At 32.0% G+C, this 9,317-nt stretch overlaps 1 long non-coding RNA gene across 1 annotated transcript; it reads left to right on the plus strand.

Annotated features, from left to right (window-relative positions):
• Positions 1 to 1,183: 1,183 nt before the first annotated feature.
• LOC139494856 (uncharacterized) lies at positions 1,184 to 9,105 on the plus strand. Its single transcript, XR_011657182.1, has 5 exons — positions 1,184 to 1,242; positions 2,085 to 2,163; positions 3,513 to 3,699; positions 4,554 to 4,604; positions 8,874 to 9,105. It is a non-coding gene; the product is annotated as an uncharacterized lncRNA (long non-coding RNA).
• The last annotated feature ends 212 nt before the right edge of the window (positions 9,106 to 9,317 follow it).

Here is a 9,317-nt window from a genome sequence, read left to right on the forward strand (position 1 = left end):
AACATATGAACAGAAGGTTTGGCGATCATGTCGTGGAATATAAGAGATAGTGTTAAAAGTATTTGCATAGTTAATAAGTCCATGAGTTGATTATTATAAAAGAAAACATATTGTTTAACCTTAAGCTTGGACCAATAGATCGATCGAGTCAAAAATTTAGTCGGCATTTCCAGGATCGACTATGCCGATATTGTAGGCTAGCACTGGCTATTATTTGTCTAGAGCTTTGTAGAGTGTGCACATCTAAATCACAGAGACAGTAGCAAACTTAAAGTATATTTCCTAATTATATAAATGTCTTTAAATTCAGAAAAAATAAATAAATGTATAATTCACTTATTAAATGAATATATATATCTGCATCCAAGACTTATTGATAGTTCCGATGATTTTTGCGCCACTGTCAACAGTATTGACTATTTCTCGAAGGTTATTTCGTGGTTGGTAAGTTTTTATTAATGGAGGAAGCTGGAGATATCTTCGGCAGGAACACTAACAAACCAAGAGTATTCCTATGTATTGTATTTTATTTATTTACACTCTTACTGAGATTTCTTAATTCTCTGATTTGATTAATTCAAATTGTCAATTTCCCCCAAATTCCCTCTCCCCTCTCCTCCACAAACACACTACATCCCACATCACAAAAGGAGTCAGCGGAGTAATTTGATTCTGAATCATGGAAAACAACAAAATGTAAAAAAAGTGAATGACTTAAAAGAAATAAATAATAATCAGTCCGGCAGTAGGCCTATGATATTATATAATTATTGCTTATTCAATATCAATTCTTTTTGTCCTTTCTTCTGCACTTTTTTGTTCATTATTCTCTATACAATATATATCCCCATTATTGATTCCAGACTAACTCTCATGCTCATATATCCATCCGTAAACCAAACTAGAAAACTACGTAGACATCTTTGCACGTTTAATACGAAAACCCGGAAACTTTTCACCGTTGCCATTTTTTTTTATACTATGACGCAAAAATGGACGCTCGTGCGTCTGCTGATTTGATTTTCTTAACTGTATTTTAAAAAGATTGGACAGAGGCAGCCAGAAAGGGACCGCCAGAAAGATAATACAAGACTCTTTTATTTATTCAAACTGAGAGGTCAAAAGTTTAGTATAAATGTAAGAAACCGGCGACCAAAAAATAGAAATGAACAAGATCCAAACCAACTGGAACATTGATGGATTTATGTACCCACTTTTTGTACTTGGAAAGCGCAACGAAAGGTAAATATAATCTTAAACTTGTTTTAAATGGATAAGAGCAGATACTAGTGCTATAATTTACAACCTTTTGAATTTATACCGGCGTATATGTCAAATGTTATGCATGCACAGGGGTTTGTTACAATTTGCCGGGTTTACTATCCATCCATACGAACCCTGATAAATCGTGGTTGCATTGTAAACCCGGAAAAGTGTAACAAACCCCTGTGATTCATGTAAACCCGTTAATCAGTCCAAGAACGGAAGCAAGACAACTCGACCTGCTGACAAATCTCCCCACAGGGGACTTACACTTTTTCACTAACTCGCCCGGTCCCCACTTAAAAAAATCCCCCCACTAAATAAAAAGTGTGTAATCCTGTCAAATATACTAACTGCCAAATCCCAACTTCAGGCACTTTTGAAATTTTGTAAAATCCAGATGAATATTAAAGAAAAGTCAAACGAACACAGTTAAAACATGTTAAATGGGTAACAAAAAAGTCAATGCTATAACAATGATAAAGGCCAGCCAAAATATAAAGTAAAGAAAATATACCAAAAAATAAATTAAATATTGTGAAAGAGCACAAAATAAAGAAATTCATTGGCGCCACAATTTTTGAAATCTGAGTCGACTGGTTCAAAGGTTATTTTAATTATGTTTTAAAATTTGTAAAAAAAAACATTGGGATTTTTTTTGGCTATTTATCAATCTTGGGCTGCAGGGCATCTTTGAATAAATTGCTATATGTAAGTTTAAACATTCATACCTTAATTATGTTCATATGGAAATTTAAAGCAGGCAGAGGTTTAAAATATATTAACAAATGTAATGCCAAAATATCTCAACTTTTTTTTAGCAACTCAAAGTCATGCTGTCAGGCTGTGTGTTGTACATAGGAAGTGGACCCCTGGAGGAGATGAAAGGTCTATTTAATAGTACGTTATATTAATATATAAATATGAAAAAGTGGTATGATTGTCAATGAGAAAAGAGAGAAATTTGTACAAATTAAAATTCACTTGTTTTCCAATCCTAATAAAACTGTCAAGATTCACATGATATTGTAATGTTTACATTATTATTTTCAAAATACAATATTGTTTACACTAATGAGAAAAGACTACTCTTCACCAGAGATTAATTAGAAGTTAATAACTATAGGTCACTTTACATCATGTACATCCTTCAACAATGAGCAAAGCCCATATCTAATAGACAGCTTTATATATAAGACCCCAAATGAAAATGACAAATTTGTAAAAGATTTCAAACAAAATAAATTTACTAGACTAATTTATGTACAAAAAAAGAACAAAAAAAACAAAAATATGATATACAGCAACAAACCAAACCACTGAATTACAGGCTGATACTCATGTACAGAATGTGATGGGGCTAGACTAGTAGTTTTTTTTTTTTTTATGTCAAACCCATATCTATCTGGGGATTATTATTTTAGTGAACAAGGCCTTACTCATCAATCTAAAAAAAAACCAGAAAGACATCTTACACATCCCCTTAACAAAAAATTAAAGTGTAGTTAAAGTTTTAGAAGATGTCAATAACTTTTTCAAACCTTCGTAAAATTTTACGGTAGCTGGACAAAAACTGTTTATGGTCAAACGAGTATCCAGAGCATATTGACGAAATTATATATGATTAGTTTTCCTGTATTTTATGGATTAAAGGAATTTCTTTTTGCATTTACTGTATAAAATTAAAATTCATTACATATCAATTACTTTGTTAAACCTTCGTCGAATTTAATTAACAGGATTTAGGGAGGGGGGGGGGGGGTTAAGTGCATAATTTCTATATGTCTATGTTCTTTTATTCTTTGGTCATTCTAATCTATTTAGTAAGAAATATGCTTTAAATTATGTGTCCCTTTGGAATTTGCCACTGCACTACACAAATGAAACCATTTATCAAAAATTGGATATCGGAGGAACAACAATCAGTAAATCAGCTGAAATTAGTCATGCCCCGCTTTAATATCCACTACCAGCAGTTTCTTCGGCCTCATCACCGAGGTTTGGGCGTACATGTAGAAATGACCTAGCTACGCCAATGATGTATCATGATTATTAAATGACTTATTGCCCCAAGATTGGCATTATAAATTATGTCGGATTCAGAGCTAAAATACAACCACTTTTGTTCAGCTCTTTACTCAAGGGTCATATTGATTTAATTTTATTGATAAGAACATTCCAATGTTTTTGTATAGTCAAACTTTTTCATGGCAAGTTTGGTGGTTTTATTTAAACATTATTTCTTTTAGCACTTTCAATGAAAGTACAAGTCCTTCAAGAAGTAGGAGAAGCTAACATGGCTAAGCAACAGAACAGAATTCATTTTAGGCATTGCTTTCTAGATTAAATAGATAGTGGAGTCATAGATCTTCATATTGATTTTATGTGCATATCAATATGAGGAGCACCAGTCAATGAATAATTGTGTGATGAGAGGTATGTAATGAAATGAAAACTTAGTTTGAATATTTTTTCTTGTCAGACTCTGTACATGTAGTTTTAAAGATTTTTTGTACGCCTGTCTGACAAAAATTTTGACGGGTTTTATTATGGTATACAAATAATTGTCTGTCTGGTTTCTACATGTCAAACCGTAACTTGAGAACTGCTTATCCAAATTTCATGAAACTTAACATAGTTGTTTCTTATGATGGTCAAACAGTCTGTATACTTTTTGTTGTAAATACATGAAATAGGATTTAAACTTTGTGAGTTACAGGACTTGATAACTAAAACAGGGGTGTGTACTTTTCACATGTCACGCTGTATCTCAAAAATATTTTCTGATTACTGCTTGAAACTTCACACACTTCTTAATTATATTAATCAAAAGACCTGTATACTTTTTGGTGATGATTCAAAATTTTTAAATTAAAGGTTATTGATTTTTTTAAAGGGGGTAGGGTTCATATGATCCATTGTCATGATTGTATCTTTAAAACAATTAATAACTATTGCTTAAAACTTTACACACTTTATTATTTAATATTAATCTAAAGATTTGTATGTTTTTGGGATGATTTTTCCACGTGTCGCGCAGTATCTCAGAGACTATTTATGATTATTGCATAAAACTTCTCACACAAGACTAAGGGCTTATCATGCGCTCATGGCGCAGCTGTTTATTGAAGTTTGAATTGATAATTATCAGGATTACATGCAGGCAAAACATACTTCATACTGCTACATTGAAGACCCATTGGTGGCCTTCGTCTGTTGTCTACTGTAAGGTCTGGTTGTTGTCTCTTTGACACATTCCCCATTTCCATTCTCAATTTTATTTTTTACAGAGTTTGTCTATAGTGCCATTTGAAGACAGTAGAGTGCCTCCCTGGATTCAGGTAAATGCTCTTATAATATTATAGTGTATAATATACTAGATTATGGAGTGTGTGTCCGAGCGAGAAAATTTCTATATTCATTGCTCCAGGAATATTTATCAAAAAGTAGTATTTTAATATTCAGCCTCATTCATCTATTCACTCAGACGTCAGTCGCTACCCTGATATTTCCTATAGATCTGTTCTTAAATTTTTCAGGTAATTTATGACAAATAGCGTTCGACATCTTTAACCAAACAGTTTTATCATTTTCACATAATTCAATTTATTGCGTGCTAGTTCATATTCTGGACGCCAGTCTTTGCTCCTTTCGCGGATTATTCAATGTGAAGAGTCAAAAATTAGTTCTATGGTTCAATAAATTCAAAATAGATGATAGCCATTCATTAAGTATTTGCAAAAATATAACAATTAAATTATGTACATGTAACCTTGGAGTTTTTTCAATGGACCAGCATACATAAAATATGAAGAGATGAGGTATGATCTTTAATGTGACCAACTATCAATTAAAAGACCATAGGACAAAGCTCATTAAGATGTAAACATTCACTTGACACTGTACAGCCTTAAACAATGATCAAAATCCATACCATAAGGTAACTTATAAGGATACAAAATGTTAACCAATGAAAAAATTAAAACAACATGCAGTTATGGAAGACAGCAAGAACCTACAAAATTAACCAGAAATGACTAGACTCATCAATCATTGTCAATAGCTATAGGTACTTAAAAAAAAATGTGCAAAAATTTTGTTTTCTCAAACTGAAATATCTATCCTTCAACATGTTCAAGGAATTTAGTGTAATAACATTTGTCACTTCAAGCAGTTTAGAAAAGTATGACTTAAAATGCCAAAATATTGAACTTATCAGAAGGATATTAAACCATAACAGCGTTAATGAATATATATGTATTGCTTTTTGCTGTCAGAGATTTTTTTGGTGGCAAAAGCTAGACATAGCGATTTTAAATTCTGTCTTTGGTATGGTCAACAATTAGGTTTAGTCTTTTTAAAGTTTTTTGGACATCAATAACTTTGTCAAACATACATGGAATTTTATAAAATTGGATGACATGTATTTTGGTTTATCTGACCAACTTTGTTTTATCTGACCACTAGAACACACATACATGTATTGTGTATTTGGGTTTTTTTTCTGCTTAAACCAATAATTCATAACATGCATAATTTATTGAAACTTTTCCCATAATCCTATTGTGCATCTCCTTTTTATGCCCATGCTGAAACAGAGGGGCATTTAATTTTTGTCTGTCTGTACATCCTTACATACTTGTGTTGCAAAATTGGTTTCGATTCTCTAGTTCTATAGTTTGCCTCAATCAAATGTTGTAAAACTTGTTGTATACAATGCCTATAACCACAAAATGCAGATCAAGTTTGAATTTAAGTGGCATCCCTTTTACCGTTCTAGAGAAATGCCCCTTAAAAATTCCTAAACTTAATTTCTCAATCTGCTGAGTTCTCTTACTTAAGGTTTGCCTCAACCAAATGTTATGAATCTTAAACACAATGCTTATTAGTACAAATGTATAACATCAAAACTAAGATCACTTTTGGATTTTGGTGACATCATTTTTATTGTATAGAGTTATGCCCCTTTACAAATGAAAAAAATGGTGATTTTTTTAGTTTCTATTCTCTAACTATTAAAGAGTTTGCCTGTCCTAAATACAATAAACATAAACATTACAGTAGTTTTTTAACATTCTAAAACTAACACGTCCACTTGTATTTTTGTCCATTTGATGAGTTAAGCCTTTTTCAACTGATTTTTATACGACCGCAAAATTTGAAAAAAATTTTGTTGTATATTGCTATCACGTTGGCGTCTGCGTCGTCATCGTCTGAATACTTTTAGATTTCGCACTCTAACTTAAGTAAAAGTGAATAAAAATCTATGAAATTTTAACACAAGGTTCATGACCACAAAAGAAAGGTTGGGATTGATTTTGGGAATTTTGGTTCCAACAGTTTCGGAATTGGGGGCCAAAAAAGGGCCCAAATAAGCATTATTCTTGGTTTTCGCACAACAACTTAAGTTTAAGTAAATAGAAATCAATGAAATTTAAACACAATGTTTATGACCACAAAAGGAAAGTTGGTATTGATTTTAGGAGTTAAGGTACCAACAGTTTAGGAATAAGGGGCCAAAAAGGGACCCAAATAAGCATTTTTCTTGGTTTTCGCACCATAACTTTAGTATAAGTAAATAGAAATCTATGAAATTTAAACACAGGGTTTATGACCATAAAAGGAAGGTTGGTATTGATTTTGGGAGTTTTTGTCCCAACAGTTTAGGAAAAAGGGTCCAAAATTAAACTTTGTTTGATTTCATCAAAAATTGAATAATTGGGGTTCTTTGATATGCCGAATCTAACTGGGTATGTAGATTCTTAATTTTTGGTCCCGTTTTAAAATTGGTCTACATTAAAGTCCAAAGGGTCCAAAATTAAACTAAGTTTGATTTTAACAAAAATTGAATTCTTGGGCCTCTTTGATATGCTGAATCTAAACATGTACTTTTTTTTTATTATGGGCTCAGTTTTCAAGTTGATCCAAATCAGGATCCAAAATTATTATATTAAGTATTGTGCAATAGCAAGAATTTTCAAATGCACAGTATTCAGCAATAGCAAGAAATCTTCAATTGCACAGTATTGTGCAATAGCGAATATTTTCAATTGCACAGTATTGCACAATAGCAAGAAATATCTAATTGCACAATATTGTGCAATAGCAAGAAATTCCAATTGGATTTAAATTGGAGTTATCTTTCTTTGTCCAGAATAGTAGTTGAATCAACTTAAATCATTGTTTTATACAATATACAAAGTATATAATATTCACTTTTACTACCAACTGATAGATTAAAACAATCTTTACCATTCCGTGATAACAAGCACTTTTTTTACATTTTATGATGTATTTAAATGAGTAGTTATTGTTGCAAACTTCATTACAAATTTGAATTGAGATCAGTTTTGAAATAAGGGAAAGGGGGATGTGAAAAAAAAATTGGGCGGGGGGGTCAATTATTTTCATTTCAGATTTCATAAATAAAAAGAAAATTTCTTCAAACATTTTTTTGAGAGGATTAATATTCAACAGCATAGTGAATTGCTCAAAGGCAAAAAAAAAACTTTAAGTTCATTAGACCACATTAATTCTGTGTCAGAAACCTATGCTGTGTCAACTATTTAATCATAATCCAAATTTAGAGCTGAATCCAGCTTGAATGTTGTGTCCATACTTGCCCCAACCGTTCAGGGTTCAACCTCTGCAGTCGTATAATGCTGCGCCCTGCGGAGCATCTGGTTATAGTTAGTTCTCATGTTGTACTGTTATACCACTGTCCCAGGTTAGGGGAGGGTTGGGATCCCGCTCACATGTTTAACCCCGTCACATTATTTAAGTATGTGTCTGTCCCAAGTCTCTAATTCAGTGGTAGTTTGTTTATATGTTACATATTTGTTTTTCCTTCATTTTTATGCCCCACCTACGATAGTAGAGGGGCATTACGTTTTCTGGTCTGTGCGTCTGTTCGTTCGTCCGTCCATCTGTTTGTTCGTCCGTCTGTTCCACTTCAGGTTAAAGTTTTTGGTCAAGGTAGTTTTTGATGAAGTTGAAGTCCAATCAACTTGAAACTTAGTATACATGTTCCCTTTGATAAGATCATTCTAATTTTAATGCCAAATTAGAGAATTTATTCCAATTTCACAGTCCAGTAAACATAGAAAATGATAGTGTGAGTGGGGCATCCGTGTAATGTGGACACATTCTTGTTTTATATAAATAAGGCAGTTAGTTTTCTTGTTTGAATTGCCTTTTAAAGCCAAATATGCGGTATGGGCTTTGCTTATTGTTGAAGGTCATACGGTGACCTACAGTTATTAATTTCCGTGTCATTTTGGTGTCTTGTAGATATAGACAGTTGTCTCATTGGCAATCATTGTTTTTCATTATCATTTCTGGGCCTTTTATAGCTAACTATGCGGTATGGGCTTTGCTCATTGTTGAAGGCTGTACAGTGAACTATAGTTGTTAATGTCCGTGTCATTTTGGTCTCTTGTAGATATAGACAGTTGGCAATCATACCACATCTTTTTTTTTTATATATGCGGATACATTATAAGCTGTTTGAAACCTCTTAAGTGAATTACACTTTTAATTATTATGGAATTACTTAATTTACTGAAGTCAAATTTCATGAATTTATATTATTTTTAAATATTTTATTTCAGTTACCATTCACAGTGAACACTATGAAGAATAACCAATATAGGACATAGAAGACTACCTCACAAACATGGAAAAACTTCACAAACATTTGAAATATTACAAGAAAAATCCAATATTTTGATTCATGAAGAAGACATTTATTTTGACATTCATGTACATGTTGTACTTGGAAAACTGAAGAAATAAAATTGTGAACAAAAATACTTGAAAATAAAGTTAGAAGTTTGAAATTTATATTTTGGTGTTGTACTTAGAAAGTTTGAAGAAAATGGAGACATTCAAAACTGTAAAAAGGAAACTATATTTTACACAATCACTGTTGAGGACAATTACTCTTGATATAATATGATCCAAAGATCATATAAAAGTAAAGAAATTCGGTTGAATTGCCAATGAGAAAAATATTCACAAGAGTTGTTTAAATGATGTATATATACAGTGATATT

This window comes from Mytilus edulis, chromosome 11 (genome assembly GCF_963676685.1).
Source record: "Mytilus edulis chromosome 11, xbMytEdul2.2, whole genome shotgun sequence".
NCBI lineage: Eukaryota > Metazoa > Mollusca > Bivalvia > Mytilida > Mytilidae > Mytilus > Mytilus edulis.